Source organism: Bombina bombina, chromosome 1, assembly GCF_027579735.1.
Source record: "Bombina bombina isolate aBomBom1 chromosome 1, aBomBom1.pri, whole genome shotgun sequence".
Taxonomy (NCBI): domain Eukaryota; kingdom Metazoa; phylum Chordata; class Amphibia; order Anura; family Bombinatoridae; genus Bombina; species Bombina bombina.
The window spans coordinates 1,356,822,106-1,356,841,666 of NC_069499.1; positions in this window are offsets into that span (position 1 = coordinate 1,356,822,106).

Sequence of the window (19,561 nt, forward strand, 5' to 3'; positions counted from 1 at the left end):
AAGACAACTTTATTCTCTTTTGTGTTGTCATTATTTTTTTTAGACATATTCCTTTGCAGAAGTTGTTTCCTATCCAGTAGTTTTACTTTTCATCCAGCTCCTAAGATGGTAGATGCTCTGTATCCCCTCTCTTTCAGTCTTTCAGTAAGATCATTCGCTTGTCTTTCATACTCCTCTTCAGAACTGCAATTTCTTTTGAGGCGTATGAATTGGCCCTTAGCCACACCCTTAAAACCTCTCTGTGGGTGATTACTGGAGGCATGAAGGAGGGAGTTACCAGATATTGGCTTACGGAAAACTCTCATCTCAACAGGCCTGTTGGCTATGCCTATTAACCTGAGATCCAAAAAGTTAATCTCATCTTTATGGGATTCAGAGGTAAAGCTAATGCCTACTTCAATGGAATTTAGAAACTGGACAAACTGTTCCATTTCAATCTCTGAGCCCCTCCAAATGAAGAGGAGGTCGTCAATATACCGTCTATACCACAATATCTCGTTTCTGAAGGAGTTCCCACCTCCAAAGACATGGGAGAGCTCCCACCAACCCATGAACAGGTTCGCGTAGGAGGGGGCAAACTTCGCCCCCATTCCTGTCCCACGCCTCTGGAGGTAGAAAACTCCACCAAATTCGAAATAATTGTGGGTTAACAAGAATTTCGTGACGTTGATCACATACCCGACATACCCTTGATCCTCTCCATATACTCTCCATGAGGTATTGTGGAATATAGTGATCTAACGTCAACAGTGAGCCACCTATATTCTCCCTGCCACACCAGATCCTCTAGTAGGTTCAGAACATGCTTGGTGTCAGAAAGGTAACTCCAGAGCTTGTTTACTAATGGCTGCAGTATACAGAGAGATGTTCCAGGAGGGAACCAATTCCACTGACAATTGGCCTACCTTGAACATTTGATGTGGACTTGTGCACTTTCGGTAGATGGTTGAAAGTTGGAATGGATGGATTCTCCACCAACAAATACAATTTAGTATCTTGATCAATCAATCCCAACTCCACTCTATCATCCACCAGGGAGGCCAACTGTCTTTGGAATGCTCTTGTTGGGTCTCCCCTCAGCTGTGTATAGTCATCTTCAATCCTAAGCTGTCTGTGTGCTTCACTGATGAAATCTGCCTTGTTTAACACCACTATGGCCCCTCCTTTATCTGCAGCCCAGTCACAATTTCCTCATTATCTCCAAGACTTCTTATTGCTTCTCTCTGTGGCCTATTGATGTTCTGGTTGCAGCCTCTTATAGTGGTGTATTGTAACTTCACTAGATCTTCCTCAATCCTTTTTTGAAACTTTTCTAGTAGATGACCTCTACTCTGAACTGGCTAAAAATGTGACTTCAATCTCATACTTGGTCTGTTGGGCTTAAATGACCCTGCTGTGAGTGCTGAGTCTTGTAAAGACTCTTGTACTCTCGCATCGCAATACTCATGAAAATCTAAAGATACACTCTCTACAGGATCCCTATTAGACTCATGATCTGACTCTAGTGGAATGGTATCATGTCTCTCATCAGATTTTTCATGTCTTTGAGAATCAAAGAATTTTTGGACTGTCAAATTTCTAATTAAACCATTGACATCCAATAAAGTCCTGAAGACATTAAAGTCATTAGACGGTACAAATGTGAGGCCTAAACTTAGAACCTCCTGCTCTGCCTCCGACAGTTCATATTCAGACAGGTTGATTATGTTTCTTCTCTGTATCTTTCTCTCCCCCGGTCCCTCATGAGGGGATACCAATTCTGTTGGTACTGGGGTCCTTGCTTCTCCTTTCGTGGCTGTTGAAAGCCTTGGTTTCCTCCTCCCCCCCTTCGGGTGCTTTGTGGGGTAAGCGAAAAACCTGTTCCAATTCGGTTCTTGCAGTATCATAGTTTGTTCTAGTTCCTCCCTGTAGTTGGAAGTTCTGTAGTGATCCTGTGAAGTGTTTTTTAGAATGGGAGGTAATCTGTTTGAGCCTTCTTTGGGTCTTACTACTTGCTCACGATGTCCTGTAGGCGCATTAGCTTGTGCTCTTTGAGCCATTGAACCTTGTTCATCTCCGCCTGAGCCGGACCCCTCATCATAAGACTCCTCTTCACTTTCGTGGAAGTTCACTCGTCTCCCTCTGTTACGCCTGTGTCTAATGCCGCCCCCATGACGGTTGGAACTAAGATATTCATTATTTTGTTCTTTTCTTTGAGCATATCTTTCCTTTCTGTTCCATACATAGACCTTGTTTTGGTCATAATCTATTTGGTCTCTCACATATTTTCTGTGTTTAATTTCTATGAGCAATTTCTTGGCCTCTGCTACCACCTCCTGTAGGGTCTTATCAAACCTTGCGAAGTTAGGCTCCTTACTCCGTTTATTTAATTCCTCTTGGACCGTCCTGATTTTTTGACTCAATTCCTCCAATGCTTTTTCTTTAAAATCCACAATCAATCGAATGAGTTTCAAGGAACAGAAAATAGGATTGAGCTTGCATTCTATTGGCTGTTCCAATCAGCCAATAGAATGCGAGCTCAATCCTATTGGCTGATTGCATCAGCCAATAGGATTTTACCTGTAAAATCCCAGTTCCCAACAATTTTTAAACATATGCAAACTAGTATTTTTTTTACTTAATTAGCCCTTTTAGGATATGCACAGATCTCTACATGTTTTTGGCACTCTCAGCATGCTCTATCATAAGTTAACTAAGTTTACTTTTTTATTGACTTTAGTGTCTCTTAAAATTTTTTTTTTAATTAATATTATTATTATTATTTTTTATAAATCTTTATTGAGATAATTAGAATGACAACATAGGAGCATGCATAAGCGCTAAGTAAACATGAAATACAATTTTTCATATGGTGTTAGAAACAGGAAAATCACAAAACAACGTATTTTATGAAAAACAGATCAGGGTTGTTTATTCTGTTGTTAACCAGATGTGTAGGAGGAACTGTGAATATATAACTGGCAATGTGAGTTAAAACTAGGTTCCTCATAGTGCGAAACATTTTTTAATTATTCATATGATATATAAGAATTAATACAAGGTGCTCTTAAGTGTGAGAGAGAAGAAAAGATGAAAGATTGAGAGAGAAGGGGGGAGGAGGAGGGGAGAAAAAAACAACAACAAAAAACAAAAAAAAAAACACACTTTCCAGTTGGGACTATGGTGTTGGAGTTATATTGTTTTATGCCACAGTGCCAACATCATTTCATGGACCTCTAGTCTATGAGTTTTTAGGTAATGGCATCTCTCAAGAGACAAGAGATCAGCAACTGATTCTATCCATTCTTCTTTAGAAGGGATTATTTGAGTTTTCCAATATTTTGGAATTAGTTTTTTAGCAGCTGTGAGCATAATTAGTAATAGTGATTGTTTACCCAGTCCGGACATCTTGGGGAGTGAGAAGAATAGGATAGTGGTAGGGTTGTGGTGCACTTGAGTCTCTAATGTCTCTGATATAACCGATAATATATCTGACCAGAATTTTCTCAGCCTGGGACACGTCCACCAGATGTGAAGAAGAGAGCCCTCCTCTCCACAGCCCCTCCAGCATGTGTTGTTAAGTGAGGGATAAATCTTGTTCAGGCAGGATGGAGTCAGATACCACCTACACAAGAACTTTAAATGAATTTCTTGGATTAATTCTGAGACAGAAGATTTTCTAGTCAGCCTAAAGGCTTTAAGCCAAGTCTCTTCTTCGATTTCACAGTCTAGATCCCTATTCCAGGAATGAGTGTATGATTGAAGATTTGTAAAGTCTGGATTGATTATTATTTTATACAGCTTGGAGATAAGATGAGTTGGAGCAGTTGGCAAGACACATAACTCTTCAAAGGTCATAACTTTTGTTAAGTGTTTTGTAATATCTAGGAGTGAGACCGTCTGGGCCTGGGCTTTTGTCTGACGGTGTGTCTTTGATAGCCTGATGTAGTTCTTCTAATGTGATAGCAGAAGCAAGGTTTGTTTTCTCTTTTTCATTTAAGGAGGGGAGGTTAAGGTCTCGGAAGAAAATATCCATATCTTCTTGGAGAGTGTTTGATTCATAAGGTAAGTGAGAGGGAGAAACAGGGTAATCTATATTATAAAGTGTCTTATAATATTCTCTGAACGCGGAAGCTATAAGTTTACTACTATGAATAAATAGGCCATCTTTTGTTTTTATTGATTGTATATGGGCTGACAGTTGTTTCCTACGGAGGGCTCTCGCTAAAACTATCCCAGGCTTGTTACCCCCTTCATAATAGTATTGTTTGAGGTATAGTGCATTGCGTTGGTGTGTCTTTATAAGGAATTGCTTAAGTTCTTTTTTCGCGGATAGTAGATCATGTTTGAGAGCCTCATTAGCTGGGTCCTGCTTATGTGTTTTTTCAGGTGCATTGATCTTATCTAGAAGGTTAGTATGTTGTGCTCTAGATTGTTTGGCTATCCTCGTGCTATGTTTGATAAATAGGCCTCGAATCACGGATTTATGTGCCTCCCATTCGACTAGAGGAGATGAGGCCGTGTTCTCATTAACTGAGAAATATTCCGTCAAGTCCCTCTCTACTTCTCCCAGAATAATTTGGTTGTCTAAGAGTGTATCGTCCAGTCTCCAAGTCCTGGCAGTGATTGGTAGATCTGGCCATAGAATAGAGCAGGTGACGGGAGCATGGTCGGACCAAGTAATATTGCCAATGTCGCATTGATTTACAAGGGAGAGACCGTGGGAATCTGTAAATATGTAATCAATCCGTGTATAACAGTTGTATGGGGCGGAATAAAAAGTGTAGTCCCTTACATTTGGATTCATGGTTCTCCATATGTCGTGAAGTGATAGGTTAGTTAAAGAGTTTTTTTACTGCTTTGAGAACGGATTTTGGCACATTAGTAGTCCCCCTCGAGGTGTCTAGCAACGGGTCAAACAAGATATTGAAATCTCCAGCTATGAAGACTACACCCTTAGCATGATCTAGCAGTAGATTCGAGACATTTTTGAAGAATTTATTCTGTGTGTGGTTAGGGGCGTAGACATTTAAAATTGTAAGATGTTAGCCATAAAATGTACCTATTGGGAGAATATAACGTCCTTTCGGATCTTTGATAATGTGTGTAACTTGGAAGGGTAGTGATCTGTGAATTAGAATGCCCACTCCTCCTTTTTATCTGGACCTGAAGCAAAGTGAGATATGGGGAAATTCCTGGGAGTCCAATGGGGCTCCCTTCCCCTTTGAAAGTGCATTTCTTGTATCAGAATAATTTGGCTTTTTAGTTTGTTCAGTTCCCTAAGAGCTATGGGTCTTTTGCCCGGGTTGTTAAGTCCTTTTGCATTTATAGAAGTTATTCTGAAAGAGTGTTCCTGAAATCTGCTAAGATTAACAGGCATGATGAGAAAAAAAAAGGGGGAGAAAGGTGTAAAAATATAAGGTGTGTATGTGTAGAAAAGAGTAGGCTATAGAAAAGATATGTGAATGCGCTTAAAAGACAAGCAACAAGGAAATTATAAAAAAAACACTTGTATACAGTCAATTAAAATAATCAGAAAAACTGAATAGAGCAGTACCCTTAAATGGAGTATGGAGTGTATGAATAATGAACATTACATTTGATGGCATGAACAGGGGAGTAAAGGGAAGGACATGGAAAAGAGAGGAGGGGGGGAGATAAGGGAGGGGAAGGGGATACCCGCCAGCAGAATTAGAGCTAAAAAGCTGTATTAAGAAACTCCCCTAGCAACAGCTAAGTCATTTTCAGCTGTGGAAATGATGGATATTCCATCACTAAGATGATTCCTAGATTACAACGTATAATGTAATTTAGTATAAGGGAATCTTATGAGCTATTGACCCAAGTTAAAGTATAAGTATCAGTGAGAAAGTGGTTATTTGTAACTGACAAGTAAAATGTATCTTTCTCAAGATTGTTATGGGACTTCTGACAGTGTTAACATCACCTTCATGACTATACCCTGTTTATATGTATAAATATAGTTATCTCACAAACTCTAAAAAATATTACAAGGATGACAGAACCCTATCCCATGCAAGTAAAATTAACATATGATGAAACACATTATACAGTTAAGCTAAACATTTTAACCCCGCAGATAGAAGTGGGGTTGGACACTAAGAGGGAAATGTTCCTGAGCCAATAATGTGAGAACCTGCAAAAGTGTAACATGGTTAAACAATAGTGACAATATTTATAGCACAAGGTAACCTACAGCAGATTCAAGGAACAATTCAACTATTAACATATTATCACAATAACTTTTGCTCAGATGTATAGAGTCAGAGTATATATAGCTGTAGATAGTTATAAAGGATACGATAGAGAAGGGCAAAGCACCTGCCATTATAAATGGCTAGCAGACCCCATGAGGGGGCCCACAAGGATGTAGTAGTAATGTCCATCATAGAGTTATAGTATCAACCACTACAAATTAAGACCCCTTCACCTCTACTAATCCTTCCTTTCTCTTTTTCTTTTCCCATTTTTCTTTCTTTTTTGCTGATAAAATTGTAATCATATTAGTGTGGGCACGAAAATGGATAGCAGAAAGGAGGTCAAGGGGGAAGTGTCAACGTGAAGATGTATTATTGCCCTCGGATTCCACAACAACTGGGTCAGCACCGGAGTTTTGTGGGGTATCATCACCGTCACAAGTAGATGGTAGAGAAAGTGCCTTGTAGAAGAGGCTGAGATCTGAACCTTGTCTGAAGATAGCCATTTTGTTATTAGCTGTAGCTATTAGTGAAACTGGAAAGCCCCACCTGTATGTAACTTTGTGTTTTTTCAAGGTGGTAGTGATGTGAGATAATTCCCTTCTTTTCTGAAGAGTGGTAGGGGATAAATTTGAAAACAGTTGAATCTCCTCTCCTGAGTGTAAAATTGGATGTTTCTCTCTGGCACAACAAAGATCTTCTTTATCTTTATATTTAAGAAACTTGACTATTATGTCTCTCGGAGGAGCTTTAGGAGGAGGCTTGGGTCTTAAGGCTCTATGAGCTCTTTCAATCTGAATATCACCTGCGGAGGGGCTATCCTTAATTACTCTAAATAGAGCTTGAAGGACATCAAAGAGATTGGAGGAAGAACAACAGAGATTGAAAATAGGCTGGAAGATATCGCAGAAGACATCCCTCAGATTAAAACTACTCTAATGGATCATTCTATATACATCAAGAAGCTGGAGGATCAAGTAGAAGATTTGGAAAATAGATTGAGGCGCTCCAATCTCAGAATAAGGAATCTTCCAGAAGAGTACAAAAATTTGCAAGCAGATGTAACTGAGATTTTTCATCAACTTGTCCCAGATACAGAACCCTCCATGCTTTTGATGGACAGGGTGCATAGAGCCTTAACCAAACCCTCTCAATCCAAGACAAGAGATGTAGTAGTCAAACTACATTATTTCCATGTTAAAGAACTAATACTTCAAGCTGCAAGACAAGCACGCAAAATTACATATGAAGGGCATAATATCCAGATATTTACAGATCTATCACCAGTGACACTAAGAAGGCGAAGATAATTGAAACCAGTAGTGACAGCCCTCATAAGAGAAAAATTGAGATATAGATGGAACTTTCCATTCAAATTAATCTTCACATGTAAGAACTCCACCTATTCATGCACCACGGTTGAAGAGGGACGGTTGCTGCTTGCCAAGCTTGAGATTCCAATAGAGGAAGATGTTTCGCCGGACCCCCCACAAACCACTAGGAGACTGCCACAGAAAGAATGGACTGAGGTAAATAGGAATGGGAGACCTAAAAAACCCAAATCTAATGTCACAAGAGAAGATGGTGGAAGCAACAATAGCACAGAGGCATACCCAGTACCGTGATTCTCTCAACAGAGACAACTTCGAGGTTTGATAAAGAGAAAAAGAAAACCGAAGTGTGATCTATGGATCATACAATGATAATAATAATATTTAAGATGAAGGCACTGTTATCAGAACGATGAACAATGTTGAAAGGGGGTAATCGCATTGTTTGCTTGCTCTCCTCTACCCTAATTATTCATTCTTCTTTACCCCCAGCTTTTTCCCACTCATTCCCTTCTAACCTTCCCCTAATACTTGATATTCACTGATGCTAATACCAAGGATATGATTGGTTCTCTAAGCTCTGCCTTATGTGATAGGATGAGATCATAGATCAATATATGTTAGTTCCAGAGTTGATTATATTGTTTAGTTTTATTTAAAACAAGAAAAACATTCAAATGTTATTCAATTGTTCAAACACACTAAGTTTTATGTTAATGTTATGTTTTTATATATGTTTATATGCAGTCTCAAGTGTCATCAAAATAGAAGTTCACAAGACAATTAATATAAAGGGTAATATTCGAGGTATTAAGAATGTTGCTTTCCTAAGATGTTCAGGTATAAAGGTAAGAGGTTGTCATGCTTATTACCTTTAACTATTGTAACCATAGCACTGGCCCTTTAAATGCCCTGCATTTGCCATAAATACCAGCAATCTTCACTTACTCATTGCTTGGTATTGATTCTCTCCGGACCAGTCCTGAGCTCCACCCTCTTCCTACACTCTGTGCAGCAACCGCTCCTGTGCACTCTCTCAATCAGGCTGCTATCCTGTGAAGAGAACTGCTTCGCTAACCGGAACTCCGGCCTCTGTGACGTCACACGCCACTCTCCTGTCGACTTCAGCTGCCTCCTAAGCGCTCTCAGCACTTACCAAACTTGCGGTTATACCGAAATCCAGTCTCCAACTAAAGGTGTATCAGGTACCAATATTAAGGGGGTTCTTTTTGCTGATATTGATATTTTGCTCAATCTGTTCTCTTTGGCGCAATCCTCTATGTGCACTAGTTATAAGAGCTCATGTTACTTTATTAGTATTCCGTTTCCCCATTGCTTCCAAAACACCTTATGCCTCTACCATTCCTTGTTTTGTGCACAAACATATATATATATGTTCAAAATATAACCTTACCCATTATTTCATATTGGAGGTTAAAGCAATCAGTTACACTGCTGAATTGAACTAACTCTGTTGCTTCAGCTATAGTGACTGCTGCTGCTTTATCTATTTTTTTTCCCTTTCTTCACATATTAACTGCTAGTTGTGTATGTGCTAGGTTGTTACATATTACTTAAGGGTAATATCTATGTAACACCCTGCTACACACTTAGCTACACCGTATTTATATATATAGTTATTGTTCTATCAGTAGCTGTGGTCCTCTCTAATACATGTCTCTTTTTCAGACATTACAGAGGTATAGATAGGCGACTTATAAAGAGGACCTATATAAGCAGTGCTCGAGGTAAGAAGTCATATTCATTAGATTAATTTCACACAATGTTAGGGGGCTTAACTCCAACACAAAAAAGGAAAAAAGCTATTATAGATTACAAGGCCCAGAAAGCCCAAATAATAATGCTCCAAGAAACGCACTTCACATCAGATGTAACACCTAAATATTGGGATAAGAGCTTTCCATTGCAATATCATACATTCACTGACAAGAATAAATGCAGAGTTTCCATCCTCATACATACCTCTCTGAATTTTAAGGAGGAAGAGATAGTTAAAGATAAGGGATGGAGATTTCTAATAGTCAAGGGGACAATCCATAACGTCCCAGTGGTATTAATGAATGTATATGCACCCAATGAGAATCCAGGCCCCTTCATCACTAAAATAAGCAGACTACTCCTGTCATGGAAGAGAAGTAAAATCATAATAGGAGGAGATTTTAATTTAACGTTAAATGACGATCTAGATAGAACTTCACAAACACCCCATAAAAAAAGGAGAACAACACCAGCCCAACAGCTTCTAGCTGACTTATTACTAGACTTCAATCTAATAGACAGTTGGAGGGCACTTAACAAGGGATCTAAAGATTTCACTTATTACTCCACAGTGCATGGTACCCATTCAAGAATAGACTTGATCCTAATCAGTCAGGTCCTATTGCCACTGGTAAAGCTAGCGTTTATTCATAACTGTTCATGGTCTGATCACGATATGATGATGATTGATCTAGAGGGAATGATCAACCCCAATAGAGTTAGATCCTGGTCACTCCCTAGCCTACTTCAGAATACCATTGTTCTTCAGAAAGTACAGCAGCACATTAAAGATTTTGTAGATATTAATACAGGATCAACGTCCAATCCAAATTTTGTATGGAGTGCACTTAAGGCCTCGGTGAGAGGCTTGCTAATTGCCGAATCTAACAAAATAAAGAAGAATTATAATGCCAAACTAGATAGCTTGAGGGTAGAAATTGCGGCACTCAGAGAACAAATAAAAAAAAGCCACCCAAAAAAGGTCTTAAAATTACTTAAAATTAAAAACGAAGAAATAAACCAACTATTAGATAGAGAAGTGATCCAGTCGATAAAAGCAGTAGACATCAGATATTATATTTACGCAAACAAACCAGATAGGATGCTGGCAAATAAACTAAAAGACCTGACAAGGGCGACTACAATCCCACAAATACAAACTACCTCGGGACAAGTCACAAATGATCCCCTACAAATAGCCAATGAGTTTGCCAACTTTTATAACAATCTTTATAATTTACCTAGTAGTAATAAAGATAATAACAAGAGAGAAGAATTGATTAGATTCCTAGAAGATAGCAAATTAAAAACTATCACAGAAGAAGAACTAGAGAATTTGAACTCCCCCATAACAATACAAGAGATTATGCTGGCTATCAAAGAACTTAAAAGAAACAAAGCACCAGGCCCTGATGGGTTTCCAGGCTCATTTTATAAAGACCTGCAGTTATCACTGGCTCCCCAATTGAGGATACTGTTTAATAACATCTTGCAAGGAGTAGATATTCCCCCAGATTTGTTGGCTGCAAGGGTGACGGTCATTCCAAAACCTTGCAAGAGCAAACAATACCGCCAAAATTACCGGCCAATTTCCTTAATCAACCAGGACCTAAAATTATTCACAAAAAATTTGGCTAACCGATTGACCCTACCCGTTAGAAATTTGATAGACAATGACCAAGTGTGTTTCATCTCGCAAAGAGAGGCACCAGATAACACTAGGAAAGTGATTGACCTGATTAATTATGCGACAGTTGGGAAGATGCCTTCTCTGTTTCTAGCATTGGACGCAGAGAAGGCATTTGATAGAGTTAACTGGGAATACATGTTTGCAGTGCTTAGCAAAATGGGATTTAAAGGCCCCTTCACTACTGCCTTAAAAAAGATATATTCAAGCCCAGATGCATACATAAGACTCTCAGGGTATCAATCAGACAGAATAAAAATCCGTAATGGCACAAGACAAGGTTGCCCCCTGTCACCCCTACTTTTTGCTCTATGTGTTGAGCCATTGGCGGTTAGGATAAGGGATAATCCAAATATTGCAGGTATACTGGTGGGGGATAAAGAATATAAAATTTCATTATTTGCTGATGACGTCCTTGCAGTCACAAAACCTTTACTTTCGCTCCCGATGGTATATTCCATAATAAATAAATTTGGACAGTTGTCTGGATATAAAATTAATGAAGGCAAGTGTGAGGCCCTTAGCACATATCTCCCAAAGCCAACAAAGAAATTATTAGAAATTAACTTTACATTTAAATGGGCCAAATCATCTCTCAAATATCTAGGAATCAACCTCACAAAATATGTGCACTTACTTTATAGGGAAAATTATGCCCCCATGTTCACACACATTAGAGAGCTATTAGTGAAATGGACTAAATTTAACATCTCCCTGTATGGAAGAGTAATATCTGTCAAAATGACAATATTGCCCAAACTCCTATACCTATTCAGAACACTCCCAATTTCAATACCGTTGTCAGAATTATATGTAATGCAGAAGGCAATTTTAAAATTCATTTGGGGAGGGAAAAGGGCTAGAATAAACAAACACAATATGATGAGACATAGGGGAGAGGGAGGCATCGGATTATCTAACCTAATATCATATTATTATGCAGCTAGATTGGCCCAGACCACACAATGGTTTAAATTAGGACTTACACCACAATGGGTCCAACTAGAAAAAGACATGCTTAATGTAAGAAGATTGGATAATATTCTTTGGGCAACGCAACAAAACAGACCTGGTCACAACAGTTCATTGCGATCACACACACTGCTTTTATTTGGGACACAGCGACTAGGAAGTATCATTTACTCAACGAGAGGTCCAGACTGACCCCGCTCTCCCCTCTTGAATCTTTAGTTGACATACATACTCAAAGGAAATGGGAGAATAAAGGCCTCTACCGAATAGCAGATGTTTATGTTAATAGCGACCTACTATCCTCTCAATATGCAGAGCTAGGCACACCCGGGCAAAATGAGTGGTTCTACTACTTACAACTTAAATTCAGAGTTTGAGAGATAATGGGATCAGATAAGCCTCCAAACAATACTATATATTAGAATCACTATGTTTATCGAAGGAGGTTAGGAGGGGACTGATAGCATTGCTCTATCCGGCTATTAATGGTGGCTCAAATAGGGACAAGAGTGTAATAATGACTAAATGGGAACAGGATTTGGGCAGGACATGGACAATAGATAACTGGGTATCAAACATTAATAGAGGTCTATTGTTTTCTCCAAATGCCATGTTGAAGGAAAACTATTTTAAAGTTTTAATATATCCCACAAGATTTGCCAATACACAGGACAGCAGGCCCCACTTGTGCTACAGGGGTTGTGGGGAGGAATGGACATACTTACACGTGTGGTGGCATTGTGGAAAGGTTACAGAGATTTGGAATCAGACTTCAAGGTATCTAAGCCTAATTCTAGAAACTAATATCACACTTACCCCTGAGCAGGCTTTGCTTGATTTTCCTCCAGATAATAAAGTGAAAAGACATCACAAGCTAATAGCCTTGATCTGCACGGTTGTGAGAGTAAGCATAGCTAGATTTTGGAAGGTGGATCCACCCTCATTTGAATATATTAAAAGGAGAATAGATTATCACTTTACAATGAGTAGCGCATCGGCAGAGCTCCTTAATACCAGGGATAAGTTTATATAACAGTGGGAACCATATATTATGTATTCTGAAAAAGAAAATAGAGCTAGAATCCTAGCAAACCAACAAGATCAGTAGGAAACAATCCGGTTAGAGTGCCTCAATGAGTGAGATAATTGAGTCTTCAGGAGCAAGATGAACGGGTAGAGATGAGGGGGGAAGAGATAGGGATTTGATCATGATTGAGATTGAGTCAGGCTAGATGGAAAGCGGAATTAACACACCATTATATGTTGGAATGTTACTGAAAGGTCGATAAACCAAAATTACTCTTGTCTTGTGTGGAAAACTCACATATTCAATCACTTGAAGGCTGCAATGTTATTGTATTTGTATTTTTTGTTTTTATGTTTCTAACTGTTATTTAAGATGCTGCATGTAATAACATTCAAAAGTCAATAAAAAATATTTTCAACTAAATAGAGCTTGAAGATACCCTTCAATCGCCGGGGGGAAGATGGATTCAGCGACTCCTCGTATTCTAAGATTGTTCCGGCGACTCCAGTTTTCCAGGTCTTCTAATTTTTCGGAAAGTATGTGAATTTTAACATCATGTTCTTGGACATAAGAAGAGTTAGACTGAACTTCAGTTGAAAGGGTACTTTGGTTTGTTTCTAGGGAAACCACTCTTTTCTCCATGGCCCCCAAATCTTTTCGAAGATCCCCAAAAAGGGTTCTCATCTCATGCAGAACTACTTTAATTTCATCCTTGGATGAGAGATGCGTAATGTCTTTTTTAGTAACAAAAGAGGCCAGGTCGGGGTCCCCTGAGAGGTCCATAGCTGACGAAGGTGTCTGCATGTCAGAGAATTCTTCTGAGCTTATAGGGGCCTGTAGTTCCCGGGGTATTAAATATTGACTAAGAGTTTTTGAGGAAGGGGCTTTGTCACCTTTATTTTGCCTTTTACAAGGCATTACACAGTTATGCAGAAGATATAAATATAATCATTGTCAGTGTACTAAACCCTGGATATACGCTTCCGTCAAGAACTCATTTTACAAAACTGGTGGAAAGGAAGTACCAGGAGGCACTTAAAAATGTAAAGGGTGCCATCAGCGCTGCCGCTAATGAAAGCAGAATTGCCCTAACTGCGGACATATGCACAAGCATAGCAACTGAGGCTTACCTTGGCATTACATGCCATTACATTGGGGCTGACTGGAAAATGCATTCTATCTGCCTCACAACCATGCCTTTAGAGGACAGGCATACTGCAAAAAACATTGCAGAGTGGTTGGAGGAGGTTGGTGCAAAATTTGAAATTCCAGCACAATAAATTATTGCCATTGTGCATGACAATGGTTTAAATATTGTGGCTGCTGCAAACATCCTAGAAGAGAAGCATGGATGGACCAGTCACACCTTGCAGCTGGTCATCAATGCTGCATTAAAGAATTCTGGAATCGAGAGAGCCGTCAGTGCTGCAAGAGGACTAGTAGAACATTTAAAATCAAGTGAACTCGCCAGCAGCAAGTTGAAGGAGAAGCAGAAGCAAATGGGAACATCTGAGCACAAGCTTCTTCAAGATGTTAGCACAAGATGGAATAGCACTTACTATATGGTCGAGAGACTCATTGAGCAAAGGTGGCCGGTAACAACAGCTCTATCAGATCCATCAGTCACTCAAAGATGCAAACACTATCTGGACTTAAAACCAGATCAGTGGAGTATTCTAGAAGAACTCTCCACTGCTCTCAAGCCATTTGAGTGTGCTATTGTATACATGAGTGGCCAAGAATATGTCACTCTGTCTTCTGTGCCTGCACTTGTGAAGGGGTTTTTGCTGTCCATTGAGGGTGCTTCTTTTGAGTCGCATGCACTGAAGAGCTTCCAAGCCACTGCAGCAGACCAGCTCCAAACCAGATGGAAGGGGATCCTTTTTTAACAGGTCCCAAATTCAGTTATCCTTGCCTCTGCCATGGACCCAAGATTTAGACGGCTGAAATTTTTAACGACAGAGCAAATTATAACTGTACATGCAAAAGTGCAGACAGAGGCGCTTGCTGTAAGAAGTGAGATGGTGCGCCAGCAAAATACAGCTACGCCTGGAAGTACAGTTGCTGAGCCCTCAAAATCTGCAGCATCTCTACTTGACTCACTCCTTGAGTCTGGGGGCAGCAGTGAAGAGGAGACTATTGAGGGGCAACATGAGGAGGACATTAATATACAAGTTAGGAATGAAGTCCAAACTTATTTTGCGGAGAAGCCCTTTGCCAAGGAAGGAAACCCTTTGAGTTGGTGGAAAGGTAACCAAGAACAATATCCTGCCTTGGCATAACTAGCAAAATCCTACTTGTGCATACCAAGCACCTCCACACCATCAGAGCGACTCTTCGCTGCAGCAGGCAACATAACTTCTAAAAAGAGAGCCAGCCTTAGTCCAGATCACGTGGGCATGTTAACATTTTTATATTCTAATGCGACGTTTCTGGAACAGTGATACTCCACCTCTTTTCATAATACATTTGCTCTGCTAAGTTTTTAAAAGTTTGTAAGTTGTGTATAATTTAAATTAGTTTGTGTTGTGTACAGTTGTACAGTGAACTTGGTAAGTTAAAAAGTTTAACTATTTGTATTTCTGCAGTAAGGCAGTTTTTTTTAAACCAAACAGAGGCCTAGATTTGGAGTTTGGCGTTAGCCGTGAAAACCAGCGTTAGAGGCTCCTAACGCTGGTTTTAGGCTACCTCCGGTATTTGGAGTCACTCAAAATAGGGTCTAACGCTCACTTTTCAGCCGCGACTTTTCCATACCGCAGATCCCCTTACGTAAATTGCATATCCTATCTTTTCAATGGGATTTTTCTAACTCCGGTATTTAGAGTTGTGTCTGAAGTGAGCGTTAGACATCTAACGACAAAACTCCAGCCGCAGGAAAAAAGTCAGTAGTTAAGAGCTTTCTGGGCTAACGCCGGTTTATAAAGCTCTTAACTACTGTGCTCTAAAGTACACTAACACCCATAAACTACCTATGTACCCCTAAACCGAGGTCCCCCAACATCGCCGACACTCGATTAAATTTTTTTAACCCCTAATCAGCCGACCGCCACCTACGTTATCCTTATGTACCCCTAATCTGCTGCCCCTAACACTGCCGACCCCTATATTATATTTATTAACCCCTAACCTGCCCCCCACAACGTCGCAGCCAGCTACCTACAATAATTAACCCCTAATCTGCCAACCGCAAAGCGCCGCCACCTACGTTATACTTATGTACCCCTAATCTGCTGCCCCTAACACCGCCGACCCCTATATTATATTCATTAACCCCTAATCTGCCCCCCTCAACGTCGTATCCACCTGCCTACACTTATTAACCCCTAATCTGCCGAGCGGACCGCACCGCTATTATTATAAAGTTATTAACCCCTAATCCGCCTCACTAACCCTATAATAAATAGTATTAACCCCTAATCTGCCCTCCTTAACATCGCCGACACCTAACTTCAAACATTAACCCCTAATCTGCCAACTGGAGCTCAACGCTATTCTAATAAATGTATTAACCCCTAAAGCTAAGTCTAACCCTAACACTAACACCCCCCTAAGTTAAATATAATTTTAATCTAACGAAATTAATTAACTCTTATTAAATAAATTATTCCTATTTAAAGCTAAATACTTACCTGTAAAATAAATCCTAATATAGCTACAATATAAATTATATTTATATTATAGCTATTTTAGGATTAATATTTATTTTACAGGTAACTTTGTATTTATTTTAACCAGGTACAATAGCTATTAAATAGTTAAGAACTATTTAATAGCTAAAATAGTTAAAATAATTACAAAATTACCTGTAAAATAAATCCTAACCTAAGTTACAATTAAACCTAACACTACACTATCAATAAATTAATTAAATAAACTACCTACAATTACCTACAATTAACCTAACACTACACTATCAATAAATTAATTAAATACAATTCCTACAAATAAATACAATTAAATAAACTTGCTAAAGTACAAAAAATAAAAAAGAACTAAGTTACAAAAAATAAAAAAATATTTACAAACATAAGAAAAATATTACAACAATTTTAAACTAATTACATCTACTCTAAGCCCCCTAATAAAATAACAAAGACCCCAAAAATAAAAAAAATGCCCTACCCTATTCTAAATTACTAAAGTTCAAAGCTCTTTTACCTTACCAGCCCTGAACAGGGCCCTTTGCGGGGCATGCCCCAAGAAGTTCAGCTCTTTTGCCTGTAAAAAAAAACATACAATACCCAAGCCCCCCAACATTACAACCCACCACCCACATACCCCTAATCTAACCCAAACCCCCCTTAAATAAACCTAACACTAAGCCCCTGAAGATCTTCCTACCTTATCTTCACCTCACCAGGTTCACCGATTTGTCCAGAAGAGCTCCTCCGATGTCCTGATCCAAGCCCAAGCGGGGGGCTGAAGAGGTCCATGATCCGGCTGAAGTCTTCATCCAAGCGGGGCAGAAGAGGTCTTCCATCCGATTGAAGTCTTCATCCAAGCGGGATCTTCTATGGTCATCCATCCGGAGCGGAGCAGCAGGATCCTGAAGACCTCCGACGTGGAACATCCATCCTGGCCGACGACTGAACGACGAATGACGGTTCCTTTAAATGACGTCATCCAAGATGGCGTCCCTCGAATTCCGATTGGCTGATAGGATTCTATCAGCCAATCGGAATTAAGGTAGGAATATTCTGATTGGCTGATGGAGTCAGCCAATCAGAATCAAGTTCAATCCGATTGGCTGATCCGATCAGCCAATCAGATTGAGCTTGCATCAGTCGTCGGCCAGGATGGATGTTCCGCGTCGGAGGTCTTCAGGATCCTGCCGCTCCGCTCCGGATGGATGACCATAGAAGATCCCGCTTGGATGAAGACTTCAATCGGATGGAAGACCTCTTCTGCCCCGCTTGGATGAAGACTTCAGCCGGATCATGGACCTCTTCAGCCCCCCGCTTGGGCTTGGATCAGGACATTGGAGGAGCTCTTCTGGACAGATTGGTGAACCCGGTGAGGTGAAGATAAGGTAGGAAGATCTACAGGGGCTTAGTGTTAGGTTTATTTAAGGGGGGTTTGGGTTAGATTAGGGGTATGTGGGTGGTGGGTTGTAATGTTGGGGGGCTTGGGTATTGTATGTTTTTTTTTACAGGCAAAAGAGCTGAACTTCTTGGGGAATGCCCCTCAAAGGGCCCTGTTCAGGGCTGGTAAGGTAAAAGAGCTTTGAACTTTAGTAATTTAGAATAGGGTAGGGCATTTTTTTTATTTTTGGGGTCTTTGTTATTTTATTAGGGGGCTTAGAGTAGATGTAATTAGTTTAAAATTGTTGTAATATTTTTCTTATGTTTGTAAATATTTTTTTATTTTTTGTAACTTAGTTCTTTTTTATTTTTTGTACTTTAGCAAGTTTATTTAATTGTATTTATTTGTAGGAATTGTATTTAATTAATTTATTGATAGTGTAGTGTTAGGTTTAATTGTAACTTAGGTTAGGATTTATTTTACAGGTAATTTTGTAATTATTTTAACTATTTTAGCTATTAAATAGTTCTTAACTATTTAATAGCTATTGTACCTGGTTAAAATAAATACAAAGTTACCTGTAAAATAAATATTAATCCTAAAATAGCTATAATATAATTATAATTTATATTGTAGCTATATTAGGATTTATTTTACAGGTAAGTATTTAGCTTTAAATAGGAATCATTTATTTAATAAGAGTTAATTAATTTCGTTAGATTAAAATTATATTTAACTTAGGGGGGTGTTAGTGTTAGGGTTAGACTTAGCTTTAGGGGTTAATACATTTATTAGAATAGCGGTGAGCTCCAGTCGGCAGATTAGGGGTTAATGTTTGAAGTTAGGTGTCAGCGATGTTAGGGAGGGCAGATTAGGGGTTAATATTATTTATTATAGGGTTAGTGAGGCGGATTAGGGGTTAATAAGTGTAGGTAGGTGGAGGCGACGTTGTGGGGGGCAGATTAGGGGTTAATAAATATAATATAGGGGTCGGCAATGTTAGGGCAGCAGATTAGGGGTACATAGGGATAATGTAAGTAGCGGCGGTTTACGGAGCGGCAGATTAGGGGTTAATAATAATATGCAGGGGTCAGCGATAGCGGGGGCGGCAGAATAGGGGTTAATAAGTGTAAGGTTAGGGGTGTTTAGACTCGGGGTACATGTTAGAGTGTTAGGTGCAGACGTAGGAAGTGTTTCCGCATAGCAAACAATGGGGCTGTGTTAGGAGCTGAACGCGGCTTTTTTGCAGGTGTTAGGTTTTTTTTCAGCTCAAACAGCCCCATTGTTTCCTATGGGGGAATCGTGCACGAGCACGTTTTTGAGGCTGGCCGCTTGCGTAAGCAACTCTGGTATCGAGAGTTGAAGCTGCGTTAAATATGCTCTACGCTCCTTTTTTGGAGCCTAACGCAGCCTTTATGTGGACTCTCAATACCAGAGTTATTTTTATGGTGCGGCCAGAAAAAAGCCGGCGTTAGCTACGCGGGTCTTTACCGACAAAACTCCAAATCTAGGCCAGAGTATGTTTGTGCCATTAAATTATATTTTT